Consider the following 12,183-nt stretch of genomic DNA (forward strand, 5'->3'; position numbering starts at 1 on the left):
TCTACTGAAGTAAAAAAGAAAATCTGTAAAGTGTATTTGTTGCAGGAAAAGGTATTTTTTGAGGAAACAAAATTGATTCACTTTAGGTGAATTTACTGCTTTATAAAGGTATTTTATTTTCATGAATTAAATAATTTTTTCACAGAGCATAATCAAAATGATTTTCTATTCCTCCAGGTTACAGAGTATGAAGGAGTATGAAAAAGACTCAGTTGTCTACTAATAAAAAATTAATTTTAGCTGCCTCCAATCTTTAGTCCTTTTATTATTATGGGAAGAGAATGATGCTAACTGAGAAGCAGCAGATAATTAATGGGCAGGTTACCTAGCTTGTACAAGTCACAATGAAATGCAACATTATTTGTCAGTTTTTAATGTGATATTAACTGGTGATGGGTGAACCACAAAAGGTTGAGAGACTGTATGAATGATCACCAGAAGTGTAGAAGCTTATTTAAAATTTATCTGAATGTCTAAATACTGTTGAGTTGGGATTAACTTAGTGCAGGTCTCCAGGAAATAAAAGTGATGACATGAAAGTCCACACTTTGGAAAGGAGACTTTTGGTACTCACATAAGCACTGGAAATACTGTGAAAACAGCACTTCTTTCTTGTTTCTCCTAATGGAAAGAATAAAGTTCCTCAGCCTCTTAAAATCTCCTGAAAAGTCATGAACTATTGGAATATGATCCCAATATTATTGGGTGGAATGTGCCTGGGCTCGTCTGACCCTTGCTGCTGGACCAGAGGTGGAAACTGAGGTATTTCACCTGAGAGACACCTTTGGCTGGCTGGAAGTGGCAGCTGGCACTTGGAACAAGTCCAGGCAAGCAGGAACTCAGTTTTATCTCTGGTGGAAAGGCTTTAGGCGATGGTGAAGGAGGAAAGGAGATGGATTCTGCCGGAGGGTTTAATCCAGAGCTTTATTCCAGGGTCACAGGTCTCTGAATCTTGTAACAGCTCCAACAGAATACGGGACCGCGTGGTCGCTGTGTCTTTTAAGCTCAGGGAGAGGGGAAGGGGTAGGTATGCCACACCTGGGAAAGGACTGGGATAGCTGAAACAGGATATTGCATCACGCTGCAACAATGAACTTTTAGCTGATATTAAAATATTAATCTGAATTAGTCTGCATATGTCTAATTTTAAAAGCAATTTGAGTCCTTCATAAATTAATAAAGCTTATTGAAACCAGATGATTTTTTTTTTTTTGTCTAAGCAGCACCAAAAGAAAACTTGCTATGCAGACTGAAACTTTTAATCCAAAATATTTTTTGTGATCTTAGAAACAATTTCAGAGAACCAAAACTGGAAGATGGAACTTCAAGGCCCCATCATACACAAAGGCACAACCTGGATAAATGTAGATAACTTTCAAGATGAGTATCTCATTGTCAATGCAGACAGTTCCAAAGGCAAAAACAAACAGCATTTTGGCAACAGGAACTTTTAATGAGAATGTCATTAAGGAGCTCAAGCTACAGACCACAAAGTGATGCACAGCAGACCCAGCTGACTTCCCTGCACCTCATACCTTTAGCTTCCATTAAACATAAAGATATTTTGGGTGAACTAAGTGTGTGTCCCCAAGTGAGGAGCCCTTCTTGCATAAAATCACAGATTTTCCAGAAGGTTACTATCAGCTTCTGGCAAATTGTCACCATGGGTGAATGATTTCTTGGATATCACCTCTACTCATCTGTGAAACCACAGAAAAATTCAGAGAAGACCCATATGGAGTCAACATCCACCATAAAGACTTTGGGAGGGGTTTGACTAGAAAGCAGAGCCCAGATGGAGTTTTGGTGCAGGACTAAAAGGCCGGTGCATTCAGGCTTAGAGAGAGCCTGTTTCACACTGCAAATGTAGGTTATCAGCCTAGCCAGGAGCAAAATCTGTGTCCTTGCTAAGGAACATTTGTAACTCCTCCTGCTACCACCTGGAAGAGCCTCATGCATCAGGAGAAGGACAAAAATCAAAACAGAGATGAACAATGAGCATAAAAAAGAAATCCTGAATTCAAGTTGCTGTTATTTTGGGTTGGCAGAGCTCATGATTAGCATCATCAGACACTATTCAGGTTTATGTCAGGTCAGCCTTAAATCTACAAGTAAAAATTAAAGGGAATCTCAAACATTAATCATACTCCTTTAAAAAGAAAAGAAAAGTGATTAACGTGCTGTTGCAGTTGTGTTATTGTCATTACCTTGTGCTTTTGCTCCTCCACTCCAGAAATCATCTAATATCATTTTAGATTACCTAAGAATGCTTCCTATTACTTACCTGCCATTTCAAGAGCACAGGACTCTCAGAGGTCATGTCACATCCAGCAGCACTGTCCAAAACCTGCTAGGTTGTCTGCTAAGTGACTGGATATGTCTAGAAACAAAAGGGCAAGATTGTGATTTTTCTGAGATTAAGACTCCCCAGCAGCCTAAAAATGGTAGAAATTCTTAAAAGATTTAGGTGAACAGTAGATTTTTGGATGCCACCCTATGAAAGAATATATGCAAGATCTCTGATCTCGTTTAGTTGAGCTGGCATATTTATATCCCAAATTTTATGAGGCTTGAGCTTTCAGAGTAAGGGTGTTATGATGAGTTAACACCACTGCTTAGATTGTTCACCAGCCAAATAGCAAAATTTCTTAATGTCATTTTATGGGACTTATAAGACATTAAACTAAATATGATTGCTGCTCCATAAAACAGAACAGTTCTCCATATACTGTATGTATGCAAATACAACATCCTATCTCAGCCTCCAGTGCCCATAGTAAGTTATCCTTAGAGTTTAGACTGAATAGCTATTATTGGTTTACATGCTCCTATATCTTTGCATTTCATATAGCTAATAAAGGGAGAAGCTTTTCAAAAAAACAGGAGTGATGCCTTATGTGCCTCACCATGCAGCTGAGAAGCTTTTCTCTTTCAGCAGAAGAGGTAAATACATTTTCAAAATGCAGAAGAGGTGAATTTTCAAACCCAGGCAGGTGGGATGTTTAATGAAAGGCAAAAGTTTCTTTCAAAATCCATTGTCATATGAGGCCAAATAGTCACATGGATCCAAGGTGAGCAAGGTGTCTAGAATCAATAGATCATATTAATAAATAGGATACCAGGTGAAAGTTCAAACATGATCTAAAAAAATCTCTCTACCAAGAATGAGAAAAATGGCTTTTATCGTAATTACCTACTCTAGCAATTTAACTTCAATGCATATTGTCCACTTTTGCAAAGATTATTTCTTATCTATGTGGACCCCAGTTCTGTTTCTGAAAATAATTTCACTCTGTTTGCTACAATGGGAAGACCAACCGTAACAGGGGGCCATTACTATGGTCCTATATTTTATTTTAGATATTGAACATAAAATACTTGTTACTGTTTTCCAATGAATTCTGATTTGGGATGCATTGAATCTGGAATATTCACCAGATAATGCCTGAGCTGAATGTTATGATTCTGAGGGCAGAAAAATGCATGAGGTTTTTAAAAGCTGGGATTTTGAATGAAAGAGGAAATGAATCATCAATTTATGAAATCACCAGCATATGAAAATCACCAATTAAGGAATGCATAAGTTTGATAAAATCTGAAAATAGTCATGTGTACTAGTCAAAGTAATAATTTGTACAGCTACTGATCTTGGCAGCATTACAGAGGTAACATTTTTACAAGGTTAAGCTGTCTTTGAACTTTTCTCTAATTTAGTAGATGCAAACAGACTTTTTTTCTGTATCAAAACATTTGACAGACATTTTTTTTCTGTATCATTTTTTTCTGTATTCTGTGTCTTTTCGTTCCTTTACTTAAAAATTATCTCAAATTTTGACAACTATAAGAGGAAAAAAGTCCTCTTCATTGCATTTTACTACTCCACATCACATTAAAAAATATCTAAGATATTAAGCCAACTAAGTATTGTTCCACATTCCCAGCTTTTGAAATTATTGGCAAGGCAACTTTGTGGTTAACCCCTACAGAAAGAAAACTATTTGATATATATTTCTCATCTCTTTTATATTATTTTGCTGCAACTACTTAGCTGTTCTTTCAGAGAGACTCTGATTTTGGGGCTTTTTTTCTGAGAAGAGAATCAAACATGCTGGAGAAGGGTGCATGGAAAACTGCAGAGATTCATGAGTAAAACTGCCATTAAACTTAGAGAAAGACTGTCTCTATATATAATATTTAGGCAAATCTGAGCACAGGGGTCATAAAATTCATTCCACACTTTCTTTATGCATTAGTATAAAAGTTCAAGTCTTTGAGTCAGTTCTTTTCAGCATTAGTGGCAGCTATTGCTGCAAGGAAATTAATAGGGCTATCTCACTGACTTCAGTAGGAATATGCTCAGTCCCTAACCTCAGTCCCTAAAGCTCTGCTGAAATATAAATGTCACTGTTTTGAGGGAATACTCAATATATTTTGTTCTCTGAGGTACAACAGCCTCTAAAGCTGCTTCAATGAAAGTTGGAAGCTCAGGAAAAGTTAGTTGATACTTCCTGAATATCTTCAATGAGAAAAAAAAACAAAAACAACAAACCAAAAGTCATTTACGTTCCCCCACTTCTGTCACTTTTTCTTTTGGCTAGTTTCTGTGAAATAACCTGTCTAAAATCAATGGTTTAACTGAGTGTAAGAGATCTGGATCAGGAGCTTCTCAAGTAACTGTCCCTGGATGGGAAGTTTCAGTGTGCAGGGTCATCCTAATTTTGGGTCCATGGAGTTCCTTTCAGCAAGATTCCCAAACGACTGCAGCATCACAGCTCAAATTTTAGCAGATTTAGGAACCCAATTTTTGATTCTTTCTTAATCTTACCAGAAATAATTACGCTCACTTGCTTCAGAAGTCCTAAAAACCAGGTAAAACTAGGGATTTTTCAGTGCTGATCACATAAGAGATGCTGAGTCCTCAAAGTAGTGCTCTACTACATATTTTCTCTACATTTGATACATGACCAAATGATAAGCAATCTCTGGTAAGAACAATGTATGATTTTTTTTTGGCCTCAATTTTGTGGTTTCAGATAAACAGGATTCAAGTCTTGTTTTTAGAGTCTGATCTGCTTTTCAAACCCTTTTGATTTTGCTCCCTTTTTAATAAACTATTTGTCACGCCTCTTTGTTCTAAAATGAGAGCAAATGTTTTGCTTTGTAATCTTACTTTTTTGACTAAATAAAAGTTGCTGCATAAAGTTTTAATATAATTCTAAAATATGCCCTTGTAGAAGTTGCCATAAATGTCGACATTTTCAGCAGTATGAATTTATGATGACACTGAATTTTTACAGCACTATAAAAGTCCATAGTCATGATGACATCTACAGCTGCCTTTTCATTAAAATATAAGAAACTATATTAAGATACATAGTTCAACGTTTCCACAGACTTTAAGGAAGAAATTGTATACACCAGCGAGTGCTCACAGCAGTCTCAAGATGGAATAGATGATTATTTAGCTACTAAATGTTTTTATATTGAAATGGAAATCAGCAGAGGGTTCTTTTGTTCCCCTTCAGTTTTTATTTTCTTCTATTGATCAAGGCAGAAATTGTACCTAAAGGACTCGAAATAAGCTTGAATTGAAGTAGCATTCTGCCAGGTAAAGGTAGCCTGATCAGCCAAAACGCCTCAGTGCAAACTCCCACAGGGTGCGGAATAAGAGGACTGAGACAGGAGTGCACGTACCTGCAGGGCTGGTATCTCACTGGCATTCCAGAGGTGTGGTGGGATGGCTCCTGGGATGGCTCCTTTTCCACTGGAATGGAAAAACAGGGTTCTCTGCCAAGAAAAGGCAGGGAAGACGAGGCGGGACTGTCATCCCCTAAGCCCCTCTGGAGTGCAGAGTGTTCCACCTGGGGGTGGGTGAGGGGCCAACCGAGAGCTTCTGGGCCAGGATTAAAAAGAAAACATGCTCCCATCAGGAGTTCTGCTCAGGAACTCCCTGCATAAGGTCACAGACCTGTTGGAATGGATGATGAGAGGGGAGGAGCACCTCTCCTATAAAGACAGGCTTCTATTAAAGAGTTGAGGTTCCAGCAGGAGAAGAGAAGGCTCTGGAGAGACCTTACAGCACTTTTCAGTACCTAAAGTGCATTTACCAGAGAGCTGGAGAGGCACTTTTTGCAAGGGCAAGAGGGAGTGGCATTGAATGGAAGAGGGTGGATTTAGATATTAAAAAAAATTCTTTACTGTGGGGATGGTGAGGCGCTGGAGAAGGCTGGCCAGAGAATTTGTGGATGCCCCATCCCTGGAAGTGTTCAAGACCAGGTTGGATGGGGCTTTGAATAACCTGGTCTAGTGGAAGGTGTCCCTGTCCATGATAGTGGAATTGGAACAAGAAGACCTTTGGGATCCCTTCCAACTCAAAGCATTCCATGATACTCTAATTATTAAGTTGTGGGTCCTACCTTAAGCCTAGAGGTAGCCAGAGCACCTGGTTTTTGTTTTGCAAACATATAAAAGGTACCTCAGAGACACCAGAAATCTTCATATTTTCTGCAACTAAAAGGAAAAGGACACACTTCTACATGGCATTCCAGAAAATATGCACTTAAATATGAAATTAAATCCATGGAATATTTTCATATCCATAATCTATAAAGTCACATACTTTTGGAATATGATTATGACTTGTATTGCATACCAGAATCAAAAACTGCAACAACAGCATTACTGTACTGGAGGTGGTGCTCTTGTATTTGTTCAAGTCCCAAATTATGGAAAGTTTGGATTAAAGGAAGTCTATAAGACTTCTCTCTTTGATACAAGTATTTAATTTAGGTGAAATATTTCAAAGCCTTGAATATTTCCATACTCAGGCTGTGGGTAAATGGAATATACCACTGGATAAGACATTTCCTGATTATCACAATAAGACAAGTATGGACCCAACTCTTCCACCAATGCACACTCAACGATTCCATTGAATTAAATATGAGTTACATGTACAGAGGGACTGAGGCAGCCTGGTTTAATTAGTGTGAAAATGTCAAGTCCCTGTGTACAGTGCAAACCTAAAAACACCCAGACAGTTAACCCTTCCATTGCTATTGAACAAGGTATTCAAGTCAAATTAGAAAACCTCACAGGAATCAACTGAGTGTAAAATGACCCAGCATTTCAACAGGAAAATTACTAGGAAACTAAGGGTCCAAAAAATCCAACTAAATGCTCAAGCAAACAAACCAATGCCTTTTAAAACTACTCTGAATTTACCCCATCAAGTCCATTGTTAAGCAAGTGGTCAGATACAACAGCAGTGAGAACTTGTTAGCTTTCATTAAACTGGAAAAATCAGACCACTTAGGGCTGTCCACTTCCATGGTAATTACAAAAAAAAAAAAAAAAACCAAAAAAAAAACTAACAAAAAAACCCCAAAAACCCCTTTTTGCTTTGTCCAAGAATCCCATTGGCTTTGATATCCAAACATTTGATTGAAAACTGAAGCTATGTATCATAAAAAAAATATTTTGTCGAATCTAAGAGTGGAGGTTTCTAATCAGATACTCAAAAAACAAAATTTAAGGTCTCAGTTTTTGAAAAATGAAGCTGTATGGGGAATTCTCTCCATTTTATAGTGTAACTGCTCTACGTTATTTTTAGATGCCTAGAAACACTTGTTATCTTTATTCCTTAGAGGAGAGAACTCATTCTTTGCCAGCCCTGTGGCTGCAGCAACAGAAATCCCCATGGAAGTTGCTTGCTGGGTGGGTCTGCTTTTTCTGGACACACTCACTGTCCTAAAGCTGTGCCTTTCCACAGCTCAGTATTCTTGGGACAAGTTCCTTGACTGAAACTTCTCAGTTTAAGACACATGTGTCTTAAAAACTCAAGGAAAACTCAGAGTATAGCTCCAGACCAGCTATGAAAGGAACTTATCCTCAATTTTGATATAATTTTTCAGCATCAGGAGTCTTTAGGCAGAGTTCCATATTACTAATGCAAACATGCTACCATATACAGTGCAGAATGAAAATTATTTAATATCCCACATCTTAATTTGTGCTTTTCAGAATTAAAATACATTAGCACAGACAGGTATTTTCAAAAAGCTTCTCTAAGATGCAGGAACCCTCTCCCCTGGTAATTAAAGCCTAGCACATCTCCTGGGCCAAAGCTGCAATGACAGGACATGAGCTGCAAGAATGGTACAGAAAATAGATAGGATGCAGCAATATCTGGAATATCACAGCACCACCAGGCAGCCTTTCCCCTTGCATGTCAATCCTCATATGAATCCCCTGCCTAATGCAGAGAAATTCTAGAAGAACAGCTCCAATGTTTTTAAGGCCTTGTGCCACTCAGCAACCAGAGGAGATGATCATTAGTAAAAAAATAATTGAATTCTCTGAGGAATTTTGTATTTTACATAGCACTAGTGGTGAACGGGTACATTTGTAGCTAGCATTTACAAAGAATTTTTAGCTAAAACATTGGCAAAAATAAAAGTGCATGATGCAGGGTTCCTCCATACTGTTGCTTTTGGCTTGAATCAACCAATTGGAGTCAGATAGAATAATTAATATTACAAACCTTTTAATCACAGCACAAGTTAGTAAGATATGGACAGACATAATTACATAGCAAAAATTGTCTAGGCTCTGCTAACTCCAGTATTAAGATATTTTCTGGGAAATGGCAAAAAACAATGTCACATTATTTCTCCAATTCATTAATAAGCATGTTTTTTGCACACTGTTCTTCATGGTGTATTAACTTATGACAGGGGTCAGGGCTACATTAAATTATAGGATAAATTATTATAGTTAACAGTGCTATTTGACAGTTTCTGAGGTATCTGCTGCTCTTAAGCTTGTTCTGCATAGAATTATTTTTTAAGACCACAATTAAGAAAACATTAAATAATAACACATTTTACCTTGATTCTCAACTCTTTGTTAGCCTTTTTCATACACAGCAAGTGGTGACCAGAGAGACCTCTAAGAAAAGAATAAGTGATAATAGATCAGATCAAGTTTAACATTTATAGACTCTGAACGTTTATAATATAAACCACAAGTTAGTCCTTCCTTCCTCTGCTTTCAGGTAGCATTTGGCCTCAGCTTCTCCAAATTCAGGGTAGTTGGAATAGAATAAAAACCTGGTGCATGGTCTTGAACTTTAAAGTCTTATATGAAAACTTAAAAAATAGACCAAATGTTTTCTTGCAAGAGAGTTTGCCACACTATTCAAGGAAAGACAAGCTCCACAAGCAGGTAGTAGGTGTTTGTGTGTTTTTAAGAACTTTTTCCTGTTCTGTTTTTATGTTTCCATCATTACCCACAGCTTTACACTCATAATGTCCTATTTTTCATCCCTCTCCTCCTGCTCCTCATTGTGTTTTGTTTCCTGCAGTGACAGAGCTGGATGGGGACAGTCCTTTGGCACACACTGCATGTGCAGCCACCTCTCTGAAATTCTTCCCTTCCCTTCTTACATGGGCACTTTGATTGTCTGCTGATGTCACTCCTTCCCATGAGATCTCATTCTCTAGGATTCCATTTGACTGCTGAAACTGTTTTCTGGGCTGCTTTTCATACTTCTGTGTACAGGACATGTTCTCTGAATAAACTCTCTACTTAGGGCCCATCTATGATTTTTTCCTTTTTTTTCAGTATTTTTTATTTGTTGCTGATTGCTACAACTCATGGTTTTCTTTTTTTACTCCTTTTTTGATGGTAGCTGAATTTGTATGTCTTCAATGTGCACAGCTAGCCACCAGCCTCAAAAGTGATGCCTTTGGTAGCTACAGCTGTTCAAAATTACAGAGTTATTAAGAATCATAACAAAAAAAAAGTCTAACTGTGGAATCCATGGGTGTCTGAAAAAAGGTGTGACATGGTTAGGGAAGAATCACAACATTCTAGGTGAAAATAAACTTTGGAAAAATGCCTTTTAAAAAATAGATGAACCTATTCCAAAAGACCCTGAAGTCAAGAAAAAGAAAATTAAAATCCTCAGACTTATCATGAAACTTGCTTAGGTGCAATATAGCAACCCCAGAAGACACAAATGCCTGTAGACAACAACAAAAAATAAACAAAAGTGTGAACAAGACAGCCCAGTTAACTAATGAAGCTCAAGAGGTCACTGAAGCCATGTAGGTACTCTTCAGGCAGTGGAAACTGAGCCAATGACTCCTGCAGTAAGTGTACCTTTCTTTCTTAAGTAATTTTCTTACACTTCAGCAAGCTTAAGACTTCAGCACAGTTTTTTTTTCCACTGTTAAAATACAGTCCAGTGTTAGAAATGCAATGCTTGAAAAAACACTCGTGTGACAGGAATAAATATTTTGCAAATATTCTAGTCCATTGCACAAATGTGCTTGAAACTAAATTTGGCAATGAAGCAGTTTAGCCTCAGTGACCCATCCCACTTGACCTTTCTATGGATTTCTCTAACATTCACAGGACCAAGATGAAATTAAATATAGAGAGGCACAAACTTGAGCTCTTGGGAAAGAGAAAGCAAATACACAGCTACAAAATGAGGGACAGCTCCTAAAGCACTGATATAGAAACTATATATGCATTACAAATAGAACCTGTCAACTACTGGCAGCAACAGAAGGGTAAATCTCATTTTGAAAGGTGTTAGTAGGAATGCTGTACCTAAAGGACAGGAATCCACTCCCCCACTCTTTCCAAAGAACTGTTGCCGGCTGCCTTCCAGACTTTAGCAAAGATGGAACTTAGAGTGCCAAGTAGAATAATACAAATAACAAATAGTGCAAAAGTTTAAGAAACTACCTTTTCTGTGTGCGTGAAGAAAAGCAAAGGTTAGGATAGTACATTACAGGGACTATGCAGATGAAGCTTATTTTCCCTATTTATGGGAGAAACAGAAAGAAATGGGTATTGGCCAAGCTCAGCTACTTATTTAGATGACAGCAGATAGATGACAACTCTTCCATGGAAAATACAGCTGGTTGGTTCAGCAGTGCCAAAGCCACTTTGCCAGGTCTACAATTAGAAAAGGGTTCCTGGTTTATGAGTGGAGTGAACTTCAGGAATCCAGGGCATCATACTCCCTGCAGGGCAATCAAATGGAAGAAGTGGGAATACCACAGGAACAAAGCAACTGCAGAGGGTGATCTCTGAATGGGAAGAAGAACAGCACTCCAGCAGGGGTGTCCCCTCCAACACCAGCTATGATTACTGTCCCATGTTTGTCTCTGAAAACATGTAATTTTGTTATTTTCTCTTCCTGGGAGATCAGGGAGTTGGATGTGGGTGTGATTTCTACAAGTCAATACATAATGCAGATACCCTCAACCTGTGCTTTGCATCAAGCAAGAGTTCAGCAAACAAGGCACATTCTGAGATAGAGGTTTCTGCATAATCTCAGATTTTGATTGCCAATTCCAGGCAGCACCATGAAGGTTACAGCCTTTTTTTACAAATCATTATTCAGAGTTACTTTGCAAGGCCACTGGTGTCTAGACCCTCTTTGCTGGACAAAGAGATTTGAAGAAAATTTGGTAATTGTGTATTGAAGTGCACATGGAAATTCAACAATTAGCAGTACAATGAAAACTGATTGCTTTACATTAGCAAGACGGTGCTAGTTATGAAGCCAGCAAATGTCCTATTGTGCCTCAACATGAAATTAGTCCCCAGTATGCAAGAGGTGCTTGCCTATTTCAAAATCAATGTCTTTATGATATGAAGGAAGTTGTCTTGGAGATGGTTTTGCTTATAAGGCAGCAGAGAGCTGAAAAGTTAAAATGTGTGTGCAGATTTTGTAAATTCAGAAATCAGATTTTGTTTCACACTAATCTTTCATCTTAATGGAAACAATGATGATTGGAAAAATCAGAAAATTGTCAGAGTGAGAAGGGGGGTATTTTCTCTGAGTGAGGAGATCTACTCATTTGCAAAATTGCTGTAAACCATTTCAAGCATCAATGTAGAAACCTTGCAATACCTTGAACTAGACCTAAAGCCCTTTCAGGACATGGCAGAGCTCATCATTTCTGCAAGACCAAGATTTCTCTCTGTGGTGTTAGGCCTACCCTACACAAAGTTACATCACTTTAATTAAAAGTGCATTTTTAAATCAATTTAACAAACCCATGCAAACCCTATGTGGGCACTTTTTATTTCAGACTTGCATTAATTTATCTTAAGTGAATTCCTTCCTGACTTAAGCTAAATCAATATAAGCCAGGACAA

This window comes from Agelaius phoeniceus, chromosome 5 (assembly GCF_051311805.1).
Source record: "Agelaius phoeniceus isolate bAgePho1 chromosome 5, bAgePho1.hap1, whole genome shotgun sequence".
Lineage (NCBI taxonomy): Eukaryota > Metazoa > Chordata > Aves > Passeriformes > Icteridae > Agelaius > Agelaius phoeniceus.